Consider the following 12,395-nt stretch of genomic DNA (forward strand, 5'->3'; position numbering starts at 1 on the left):
TTGACTGAGCCCTTGTTGTTTATACCGATGTCTTAAACAGTTGAAAATGAAAGAAAAAGTCATACCTGGGTGTTTTTATCAATGTATTAAATTAAACGACTACGTTACAATTATCAAAAAAAAAAGTCAAGGGCGGTCGCGGCATGTTGGTCAATTTTTACGTCACTGCGGGAAAAGGCAAGGGTTGTCATGGCGGTTGCCGTGGTTGCCGTGGTTAAATTCGAGCCCTGATTTCATACGCTTCCTGGTTGTGTTGTATTGTATTCACACCTTAATCTGATCATGTTGGGGTTTTTTAAAAATACCTAGATTATGTGATTGGAAACCAGTTTTGTCTGGCATGTGGGCATAATCAGTGCGGCAATTTCCATGGCGAACCAACACGCCGCTCTTTACTCCATTATTCACAAGCGAAGAAGAAAAAGCCAGTGGGTGGGAACATGTTTACCCCACAGAGTTTCCCCCAGATTGCCAACATACCTGTGGCGGTGGGGGGCGTGGCTATGGGTTGTGGTAAATATGACATCATATAATTTGCACAATATGCAATGCTGCATACATTTTCTAAAACATTTAAACTAGAGCTGGGCGATATGGCCTTTTATTAATATCTCAATATTTTTACGCCATGTCACGATACACGATATATATCTCGATATTTTGCCTTAGCCTTGAATGAACACTTGATGCATATAATCACAGCAGTATGATGATTCTATGTGTCTACATTAAAACATTCTTGTTCATATTGCATTAATATATGCTCATTTTAAACTTTCATGCAGAGAGGGAAATCACAACTACCGTATTTTTCGGACTATAAGTCGCAGTTTTTTTCATAGTTTGGCCGGGGGTGCGATTTATACTCAGGAGCGACTTATGTGTGAAATTATTAACACATTAGCGTAAAATATCAAATAATATTATTCAGCTCATTCACGTAAGAGACTAGACGTATAAGATTTCATGGGATTTAGCGATTAGGAGTGACAGATTGTTTGGTAAACGTATAGCATGTTCTATATGTTATAGTTATTTGAATGACTCTTACCATAATATGTTACGTTAACATACCAGGCACGTTCTCAGTTGGTTATTTATGCCTCATATAACGTACACTTATTCAGCCTGTTGTTCACTATTCTTTATTTATTTTAAATTGCCTTTCAGATGTCTATTCTTGGTGTTGGGTTTTATCAAATACATTTCCCCAAAAAATGAGACTTATACTCTAGTGCGACTTATATATGTTTTTTTCCTTCTTTTTTATGCATTTTCGGTCGGTGCGACTTATACTCCGGAGCGACTTATACTCCAAAAAATACGGTAAGTCAATTGACCAAAAGTGTATTTATTATACAGTTATTAAGCAGTGGCACAAACATTCATGTCATTTCAAAACAGAAAGTGCAAGATTGTCAGAGACATTTTAAAACAAGCTATTAGTGCACTTTTGTGCATGATGTCACTAAGATGACATATCAAAACAACACTAAATTAAAGTGCACTTTTTGTACAGAACGCCACTACAATAGTTTAAAACAAATAAAGTGCACTTTTGTGCATGATGTCACACAAGATATTTCAATAAGTGTCAAATAAAAATTAGCTGCATAATAGGAAATCAAATAGTGCATGTCCTTCACTATGTGGTAGGTTCCTGCGGACGTTATCTCCTTCTGTTGTTGACTATTTTTGTTGATGTGGAAATGGTTGCTTGGGCATTTTGTTGGTGTGGCACCGGCCGGAGATGTTGACATGCGGAGTTTCAAGTACTCCTCATTCTCTAGCGGGTGACTTTTCAAATGATGCTACATTAGCAGTGCTGCTACTTTTTGCAGCAACGCTTTTGCCGCATAATTGTTCAACATCTTCCCGCTTGAAGCCAAACCACCGCCAGACGATGGATCCTGTGCTGTTTTTCTTGGGAATTAATTCTTCCTCCATTTGTTACCAGATTCACACCTTCTCTCTCTCGTATTACCACCTGCACCGCACCGTTAGCATCACAGCTAACGTTACCATGTCGCTACCTGTCTGCTCCGCGGGAGCGTGTGACGTTGCACACGTGACATATGTAAGAAGGTGCACTTGTTTTACGTCTCTGTGAGAAGGAGAGACAAGAAAGAGCGATAAAAGCCTGAAGTGTAATGCCCGCAGCTAAAAGCAACTGCGTGAGAACGTATACTCCAACTACACGATATAATCATTTTCTATATAGCACAGAGACAAACCTGCGATATATCGAGTATATTCCATATATCGCCCAGTCCTAATTTAAACACACATTTTAAAAACGTTATACATAGATTTAAAAACAAATGTGTTATTATTTAGTATTAACATTATATTTTTCTTATATCGTTTTGCAATTTTTTTTTTAAATTGTTGCTGCTTATTGTACAATGTACTATGTTGAGAATTTTTCAATTTTCTAGAGACTTCTCTAGTCTTTTTGGCGACTTTTTCTTTATTAAAAACGACTAAAAACAAACCCAGCATCTTTTTCTGGTGTTATTGGAGACTGTACTCGTGTTTAGAGACTCTACTTCTGTCCCTCCATGTTCGCTACGAACAGCGAGAGCCTCCTCTCTGCATATTGCTTCCACACCAACATGTGTAAGCAATGTGTAAGGTGATGACGTTAAAAGTCATGTTTGATCGTCTCACGGCTGCGTGCTTTCCAGGCTATTCGCCGTCTCTTTACTAGTTTACTAGCTTACTAACCCGAGCGCCATGTTTTGAACTAATTTAAGTACGAAAAAAACCTTAAGCACAGAGTCTTGCTGAGGTGGGGGAAATAATCGATTTTTAGATGCATCGCAATTCGGACAGGGATCAATTTGTAAACTGCAGCGAGCCACCTCACAAAGAGATCCAGCCAGCTTCTTTAGCATAGGGCACTTATGTTCCAGTTATGCACACATTTCCATTAATTTAATAAATGTGATGGGAATAGTTCTAAAGCTTAGTGATGTATCAGGTTGTAGGTGGGGTTTTTTTACCCTTGGCGTTCATATTTCGCTGTTTTTGTTGCGTTTCGCTTGATTGTAAAATGTGTCCATATTCAGTGTTTTATCGGTCATAGTTCAGTGTTTCCCATAAACTGCCAAGATACCTGTGGCGGTGGGGGCGTGGCTATGGGCGTGGCTATAGGCGTGGTCACCATGACATCATCGAGTAATTTGCATAATTTACTACAATGATATGATTTCCTCTAAAAAGGCTCAAAAAATGTATACTTACTAATTAATAATAACAGTTTTGTTTTAAACGTCCATCCATCCATCCATCCATCCATTTTACAATATAATTACAACACTTTATGTACATATTTATATACAGATTTGAACAATAAGTTATTCACTGAAATATATCTATTAATTGTGGTTCTTACAAAAAATATATCTTATAAAATATAAAAGCTAAAATGTCTCTTAAAGCTCTGCCCCTTTAATTAGTGCATACTAAATAATTTAACTTTAGCCTACTACTACAACCATATTATTTACCAGCAACATAAAGTGAAACAGAGGCAGAGGTGTCCTGCCACAGTCAGTAACAAATAAACAGAAAACAGTAGTGGTCAAATACAAATAAGGCAACAAGAGAAGTATCCTACACTTCTCTTTTGTAAAGTAAATCTGAACAGCCTATATGGGCATCTACATCAACTATATGATTTGCCTAAGAAGCTGGACAGGACACAAAAAAAAAAAAAAAAAAAAAAAAATTATTTATTTGTGGCGTACGTAATTCTTTCGTGGCGGGCCGCCACAAATAAATGAATGTGTGGGAAACACTGTAGTTAATATTGTAAATCCCACATTCTTTATTTACGTGTACATTCTAGGTGTCTCATTCAGTAAAACAATTTAAAATTCAATTCCGTTTTTTTTAAGGCGGTCTGTCTTAACGTTTTTAGCATTCAATCAGACATTATTGTGAGGTTTTGTATTAGTGTTCCTAAAAATCAGATATACCGGCCCCCAGACCCATTTTTTTCTCAAAATTTGGCCGCCCGAGTCAAAAATGTAGATGTTGGTTTATATATCATTAAGTACGACTACGTATTATGTTGAAGGGGGCAGGAAAATATAAGATTTTTCTTCATCCTGCTCCTTCTCAGGCATTGGTGTATCACTGTGTAACTGAATAATTGTGGTATAATTGTCTATAAAAGATGCACATCAATGAAGGAGATAAATAAAAATTAATGAATGAATGAAAATAATGTCCCAGGCCTGCCGTACAGCCTGAGAGTCTTATCACTTGGTACGTGAAACACATGCTAACAGTTAGCATGCTAACGTTAGCATTTCGGTTCTCCTTGCAGGTTTACGCAGCTTCCGCATACAGCATTCACACACAATTTCCACTGAAATCGGCAGTTCTGGTTATATAACACTGTTAGGCACATCCTGGGCGTGTGAAATCTACCCAACGTCAATTGTAATAATTGGAGCATTATTAGCTTCCGCAATTAAGCAATGAGTACCTTGACTATCATTACAGGTATGCTTTGATTAAAACCCTTGGGTGTGTGCGTGTGTGTGTGTGTTCTTGTATTTCTACCCTTCTTGAGACATCAACAAGGAAAAGTACCTTCCATATGAGGGCCGGTGAACAAGTTAGGACATAAATCATGGTCCCAATACGAAAAACCATTGCATCCAATAGAGAATGTCTCATTTGCACCCCTGGTGGTGAAATCTATCAAAATTAGGGTGGTTCCAAAAAGGAGGAATTTTTCAAATTGACTGTGTCGGTTTTAAAAGTGCTCCCCCTTTGGTCAACATATGAAATAACAAGTGTGTGTAAAAATTCGAGGTGCTCCCCTTCTGGCCAACATATGTAATAGTAAGTGTGTGTAAAAAATGTAAATGCACCCCCTTTGGCCAAAATTAATTTAAAAAATAAAATATATATGTATATAGAGACATACTGTAATAACTTGAAGTAAATAATGAAGATTAAAAACCAATTACAAACAAAAAATTTAAAAACAAATTTAAAGACAATATAAAAGCAGTCTTTTTCTCACAATGTGTCGACTTTTTTCTTATAAAATTGGGAACAATTTCTCATATTATTTCTGTTTCTGTAATATTGCAATATTTTCTCTTAACAAGATTACTTTTTAATGCAAAATAGTGACATTTGTCATATAAAATTCTGACTTTTATTACAATATTGCAATTTTTTTTGTTGGTCTTGTAAAATAGTGAAATTTTTGGAGTAAAATGATTACTTTTGTCATAATTTTGCCAAGTGAAATTCCAATTATTATTATTGTTATAATATTGTCAACATTTTACAGTTTTCTTCTAAAATTGTGACTTTTGTCGAGTAAAATTACAACTCTTTTCATAAAATTGCCAAAAATGTAGGCTTTTTCTTGTAAAATTGCGACTGTTATTGAGTAAAAATCCAACTTTTATCAAAATATTGCACGAATGTTCAGTTTTTCTTGCAATATTTTGACTTGCGTTGCATAAAATGATGACTTTTATTATAATACTGCCAAAATTCAAATTTTTTCTTGAGAAACTGTGACTTTTTTCTTGCGAATTTCAACATATGAAATAATAAGTGTGTGTAAAAAATTTAAATGCACCCCCTTTGCCCAAAATTAATTAAGAAAATAAAATAAATATGTATATAGAGACATAATGTAATAACTTGAAGTAAATAATGATGATTAAAAACCAATTACAAAATTTAAAAAAAAAAAAAAAAAAAATCAACTAAGAGCAGTCTTTTTCTGTGTTGACTTTTTTCTTATACAATTGGGAACAATTTCTCATATTCTTTCTCTTTCTGTAATATTGCAATATTTTCTCGTAAAAAGATTACTTTTTAATGCAAAATGGTGACATTTGTCATATAAAATTCTGTCTTTTATCACAATATTGCTAATTTTTTTGTTGTTCTTGTAAAACACTGACATTTTTGGAGTAAAATAATGACTTTTGTCATAATTTTGCAAAGTGAAATTCCGATGATTATTATTATTATAATATTGCCAACATTTTACAGTTTTCTTCTACAATTGTGACTTTTGTCGAGTAAAATTATGACTCTTTTCATAAAATTGTCAAAAATGTAGACTTTTTCTTGTAAAATTGCGACTGTTATTGAGTAAAAACCCAACTTTTATCAAAATATTGCACAAATGTTCAGTTTTTCTTGCAATATTTTGACTTGCGTTGAGTAAATTTACGACTTTTAATATAATACTGCCAAAATTCAAATTTTTTCTTGTGAAACTGTGACCTTTTTCTTGTGAAATTCCAACTCATTTATCACAACAAGCTTTTTTATATTTGCATAGTTTGTATTTATCATTAATGTTGTAAATACAAATCTTTATATATCTAGAAAGGGTGGTCCTCAAGAGGTAGGCATTATACAAGAATGTGTGTGTGTGTGTGTGTGTGTGTGTGTGTGTGTGTGTGTGTGTGTGTGTGTGTGTGTGTGTGTGTGTGTGTGTGTGTGTGTGTGTGTGTGTGTGTGAGAGAGAGAGAGTGAATGTTGCTTCTGAATGATCACATCCTGATTAAATACTGTATAACAGCATCTCTGTTCCCCCTGCACTAAAATACATGCCCTCATGTAATAGTTATTACAATTCAGGAGATTTTCCACTGATGCCAGTGAAGTACACACACACACACACACACACACACACACACACACACACACACACAGTCGAGGCCCGTCCACTAGTGTTGGTCTTCTACTCGACAGCAACCGCCCATGAATTACACATTTAGGTGTCTTCATCGTTCTACGTAAACGTGCATTAGTAGAAACGTTTCACTACAACAGCTCACGGACGTCACGCCACTTAAGTGGCCGTTTATACGACAAGTAGTAAGGAACGTGAACGCAGCATTATCAGTAGGTGTTTACCCCGCGAAAACGGACGTGGCCCCCTCATCGTGTTTTTTTTATTTTTTTTTATCAACAAACACAGCCACTTACCGATAAGACGTGAACGCTAATGGACGTCCCTCAAAGCGCCGTAATCCTCATTTTTCAGCCTCTCTTGGCTTCCAGGCGTCGCCGCCTCCTCTCCTTCCTCCCACATCTGCGGAACAATACGTCGAGTAGCTCATCTTTGTATTGCAACAGCTGATGCTATTAATAGACTAGCCCAAAAAGGGGTGGGCTGTTCTTGGCTAACACTCCATAATATTCTAACAACGTATATTCGTCCCCAATGTGCGGCGTTTGTGTACGATAGATGTATAAAAATCAACTTGACCGACTTTTGATGTCGTTTTTGTTCATGTAAAGCTTCATAAATCTCCCGAGGTGGTGAAAGAACCCCCCTTTTTAGTGAAATGGACTGTTCCATCGCGTACTGATGTCTTTAAAGGGCCAGTCCACTCAAAAAGGAATGTGGCGGTTTTTCTCAACAAGACCTGTTTTTATTTTTGTCACTGCGTGGAAAGTTACACGCTTCACAACACTCTGTGTGTAACTCTTGGATACTAACATATGTAAAATGTGAATTAGTCTGTTGATATTTAGTGTATTATCCCATTAAGTTGCCTCCCTTCCCCTTATCAATGCAAATATGAAAATAACACTGGCATTAGTTTGTGCAGTTTTGAAGTTATTCTAAAATACATTTTCTGACTAGTGACGTCATCCAAAATCTTCCCAAACTTGTCCCATCGTTGGTTCTGCATTTTTTTGTCTTACAATATAATTTTTTATGTTATTAATATTTTATTATTCATAACCAGCGCCGCCATTCCACCACTTTGTCAAAATCTCCCCAAACTTGTCCAATTTGTTTGTGCTACATTTGTGCTTCAACATTTTGTTGTCTAACTATTATAATTTTGGTGTTATTAATGTTTTATGATTCATAATCAGCCCCCCCCCCACCCCCCCCCCCCCCACCTTGTAAAAATCTCCCCAAACGTGTCCCATTCATTTGTGCTAATTTGTAATGGTTTGTGCTGCATTTTTTTGTCAATTATAGTTTTTTATGTTAACATTTTATAGTTTTTATGCTATTAATGTTTTATGATTCATAATCAGCCCCCCACCCTGTCAAAATCTCCCCAAACGTGTCCCATTCGTTTGTGCTAATTTGTGCTGCATTTTTTTTGTCAATTATAGTTTTTTTATGTTATTAACATTTTATAGTTGTTATGCTATTAATGTTTTATGATTCATAATCAGCCCACCATCTTGTCAAAATATTCCCAAACTTGTCCAATTTGTTTGTGCTACATTTGTGCTGCAACATTTTTTGTCTAACTATTATAATTTTTGTGTCATTAATGTTTTATGATTCATAATCAGCCCCCCACCTTGTCAAAATCTCCCCAAATGTGTCCCATTCATTTGTGCTAATTTGTGCTGCATTTTTTGTCAATTATATATTTTTTTATGTTATTAACATTTTATAGTTTTTATGCTATTAATGTTTTATTATTCATAATCAGCCCCCCACCTTGTCAAAATATCCCCAAACGTGTCACATTCGTTTGTGCTGATTTGAGCTGCATTTTTTTGTCAATTAAAGTTTTTTTTAATGTTATTAACATTTTATAGTTTTTATGCTATTAATGTTTTATGATTCATAATCAGCCCACCATCTTGTCAAAATCTCCCCAAACTTGTCCAATTTGTTTGTGCTACATTTGTGCTGCAACATTTTTTGTCTGACTTATATAATTTTTGTGTTATTAATGTTTTATGATTCATAACCAGCCCCCCACCTTGTCAAAATCTCCCCAAATGTGTCCCATTCGTTTGTGCTGGTTTGTGCTGCATTTTTTTTGTCAATTATAGTTTTCTTATGTTATTAACATTTTATAGTTTTTATGCTATTAATGTTTTATGATTCATAATCACCCCCCCCCCCCCACCTTGTCAAAATCTCCCCAAACGTGTCCCATTTGTTTGTGCTAATTTGTGATGCTTTTTTTTTTGTGTCAATTATAGTTTTCTTATGTTATTAACATTTTATAGTTTTTATGCTATTAATGTTTTATGATTTATTATCAGCCCCCGATCTTGTCAAAATCTGCCCAAACGTGTCCCATTCGTTTGTGCTGCATTTCCTTTGTCAATTATATTTTTTTAATGTTATTAACATTTTATAGTCTTTATGCTATTAATGTTTTATTATTGATAATCAGCCCCCAAACCTTGTCAAAATCTCCCCAAACGTATCCCATTTGTTTGTTCTAATTTGTGCTGTTTGTGCTGCTTTTTTTTGTGTGTCACTTATAGTTTTTTATGTTATTAACATTTTATAGTTTTTATACTATTAATGTTTTATGATTCATGATCAGCCCCCCCGCCCCCCATCTTTTGAAAATCTCCCCAAACGTGTCCCATTCATTTGTGCTAATTTGTGCTGCATTTTTCCCGTCAATTATTGTTTTTTTGTATGTTATTAACATTTTATAGTTTTTATGCTATTAAATGATAAATAAATGATAAATGGGTTATACTTATAGCGCATTTCTACCTTCAAGGTACTCAAAGCGCTTTGACAGTATTTCCACATTCACTCATTCACACACACATTCACACACTGATGGAGGGAGCTGCCATGCAAGGCGCTAACCAGCACCCATCAGGAGCAAGGGTGAAGTGTCTTGCCCAAGGACACAACGGACGTGACTAGGATGGTAGAAGGTGGGGATTGAACCCCAGTAACCAGCAACCCTCCGATTGCTGGCACAGCCACTCTACCAACTTTGCCACGCCGTCCCATTAATGTTTTATGATTCATAATCAGCCCCCCACCTTGTCAAAATCTCCCCAAACGTGTCCCATTTGTTTGTGCTAATTTGTACTGCTTTTTTTTTGTCAATTATACTTTTTTATTGTTATTTACATTTTATAGTTTTTATGCTATTAATGTTTTATTATTCATAATCAGCCCCCCACCTTGTCAAAATCTCCCCAAACGTGTCCCATTCGTTTGTGCTAATTTGTGCTGGTTTGTGCTGCATTTTTTTGGTCAATTATAGTTTTTTTATGTTAACATTTTATAGTTTTTATGCTATTAATGTTTTATGATTCATAATCAGCCCCCCATCTTGTCAAAATCTCCCCAAACTTGTCCAATTTGTTTGTGCTACATTTGTGCTGCAACATTTTTTGTGTAACTATTATAATTTTTGTGTTATTAATGTTTTATGATTCATAATCAGCCCCCTACCTTGTCAAAATCTCCCCAAACGTGTCCTATTCGTTTGTGCTAATTTGTGCTGCATTTTTTTTTGTAAATTATACTTTTTTGATGTTATTCACATTTTATAGTTTTTATGCTATTAATGTTTTATGATTCATAATCAGCCCCCCACCTTGTCAAAATCTCCCCAAACGTGTCACATTCGTTTGTGCTGATTTGTGCTGCTTTTTTTTTGTCAATTAAAGTTTTTCTTAATGTTATTAACATTTTATAGTGTTTATGATATTAATGTTTTATTATTCATAATCAGCCCCCCCCCACCTTGTCAAAATCTCCCCAAACGTGTCCCATTCGTTTGTGCTAATTTGTGCTGGTTTGTGCTGCATTTTTTTTGGTCAATTATAGTTTTTTTTATGTTGTTAACATTTTATAGTTTTTATGCTATTAATGTTTTATGATTCATAATCAGCCCCCCATCTTGTCAAAATCTCCCCAAACTTGTCCAATTTGTTTGTGCTACATTTGTGCTGCAACATTTTTTGTCTAACTATTATAATTTTTGTGTTATTAATGTTTTATGATTCATAATCAGCCCCCCACCTTGTCAAAATCTCCCCAAACGTGTCTTATTCGTTTGTGCTAATTTGTGCTGCTTTTTTTTTATATATAAATCATAGTTTTTTTTATGTTATTCACATTTTATAGTTTTTATGCTATTAATGTTTTATGATTAGGATGGATTCATAACCAGCCCCCCACCTTGTCAAAATCTCCCCAAATGTGTCCCATTCATTTGTGCTAATTTGTGCTGCATTTATTTTTTGTCAATTATAGTTTTTTTTATGTTATTAACATTTTATAGTTTTTATGCTATTAATGTTTTATGATTCATAATCAGCCCCCCACCTTGTCAAAATCTCCCCAAATGTGTCCCATTCATTTGTGCTAATTTGTGCTGCATTTTTTTTGTCAATTATAGGTTTTTTTTAATGTTATTAACCTTTTATAGTTTTTATGCTATTAATGTTTTATGATTCATGATCAGCCCCCCACCTTGTCAAAATATCCCCAAACGTGTCACATTCGTTTGTGCTGATTTGTGCTGCATTTTTTTTGTCAATAAATTTTTTTTTTAATGTTATTAACATTTTATAGTGTTTATGCTATTAATGTTTTATTATTCTTAATCAGCCCCCCACCTTGTCAAAATTTCCCCAAACGTGTCCCATTCGTTTGTGCTGGTTTGTGCTGCATTTTTTTTTGTCAATTATAGTTTTTTATTGTTATTAACATTTTATAGTTTTTATGCTATTAATGTTTTATGATTCATAACCAGCCCCCCATCTTGTCAAAATCTCCCCAAACTTGTCCAATTTGTTTGTGCTACATTTGTGCTGCAACATTTTTTGTCTAACTATTATAATTTTTGTGTTATTAATGTTTTATGATTCATAATCAGCCCCCCACCTTGTCAAAATCTCCCCAAACGTGTCCTATTCGTTTGTGCTAATTTGTGCTGCATTTTTTTTGTGTAAATTATAGGTTTTTTTATGTTATTCACATTTTATAGTTTTTATGCTATTAATGTTTTATGATTAGGATGGATTCATAACCAGCCCCCCACCTTGTCAAAATCTCCCCAAATGAGTCCCATTCGTTTGTGCTAATTTGTGCTGCATTTTTTTGTCAATTATAGTTTTCTTATGTTATTAACATTTTATAGTTTTTATGCAATTAATGTTTTATGATTCATAATCAGCCCCCCACCTTGTCAAAATCTCCCCAAACGTGTCACATTCGTTTGTGCTGATTTGTGCTGCATTTTTTTTGTCAATTAAAGTTTTTCTTAATGTTATTAACATTTTATAGTGTTTATGATATCAATGTTTTATTATTCATAATCAGCCCCCCCACCTTGTCAAAATCTCCCCAAACGTGTCCCATTCGTTTGTGCTAATTTGTGCTGGTTTGTGCTGCATTTTTTTTGGTCAATTATAGTTTTTTTTATGTTATTAACATTTTATAGTTTTTATGCTATTAATGTTTTATGATTCATAATCAGCCCCCCATCTTGTCAAAATCTCCCCAAACTTGTCCCATTCGTTTGTGCTAATTTGTGCTGCATTTTTTTTTGGCAATTATAGTTTTTTTATGTTATTAACATTTTATAGTTTTTATGCTATTAATGTTTTTTGCCGAAAATTGGCCAAAAACCATCGGA

General features: G+C 34.6%; 2 protein-coding genes across 3 annotated transcripts in view; both read right to left on the reverse strand.

Moving 5' to 3' along the window:
* LOC133663216 (ras-related protein M-Ras) overlaps positions 1-7,131 on the reverse strand; it is a 35,286-nt gene extending 28,155 nt beyond the window's left edge. For both annotated transcript variants that reach the window (XM_062067520.1, XM_062067519.1), the window contains exon 1: positions 6,988-7,131. The gene's annotated coding sequence lies outside the window, so the exon portion shown is untranslated. The remainder of the gene's footprint in view (positions 1-6,987) is intronic.
* Positions 1-12,395, reverse strand: part of LOC133663222 (frizzled-7-like) — a 791,936-nt gene that overhangs the window by 197,078 nt on the left and 582,463 nt on the right. The gene's annotated exons all lie outside the window — the stretch shown is intronic.

This window comes from Entelurus aequoreus, linkage group LG13 (assembly GCF_033978785.1).
Source record: "Entelurus aequoreus isolate RoL-2023_Sb linkage group LG13, RoL_Eaeq_v1.1, whole genome shotgun sequence".
In the NCBI taxonomy this organism is placed as follows: domain Eukaryota; kingdom Metazoa; phylum Chordata; class Actinopteri; order Syngnathiformes; family Syngnathidae; genus Entelurus; species Entelurus aequoreus.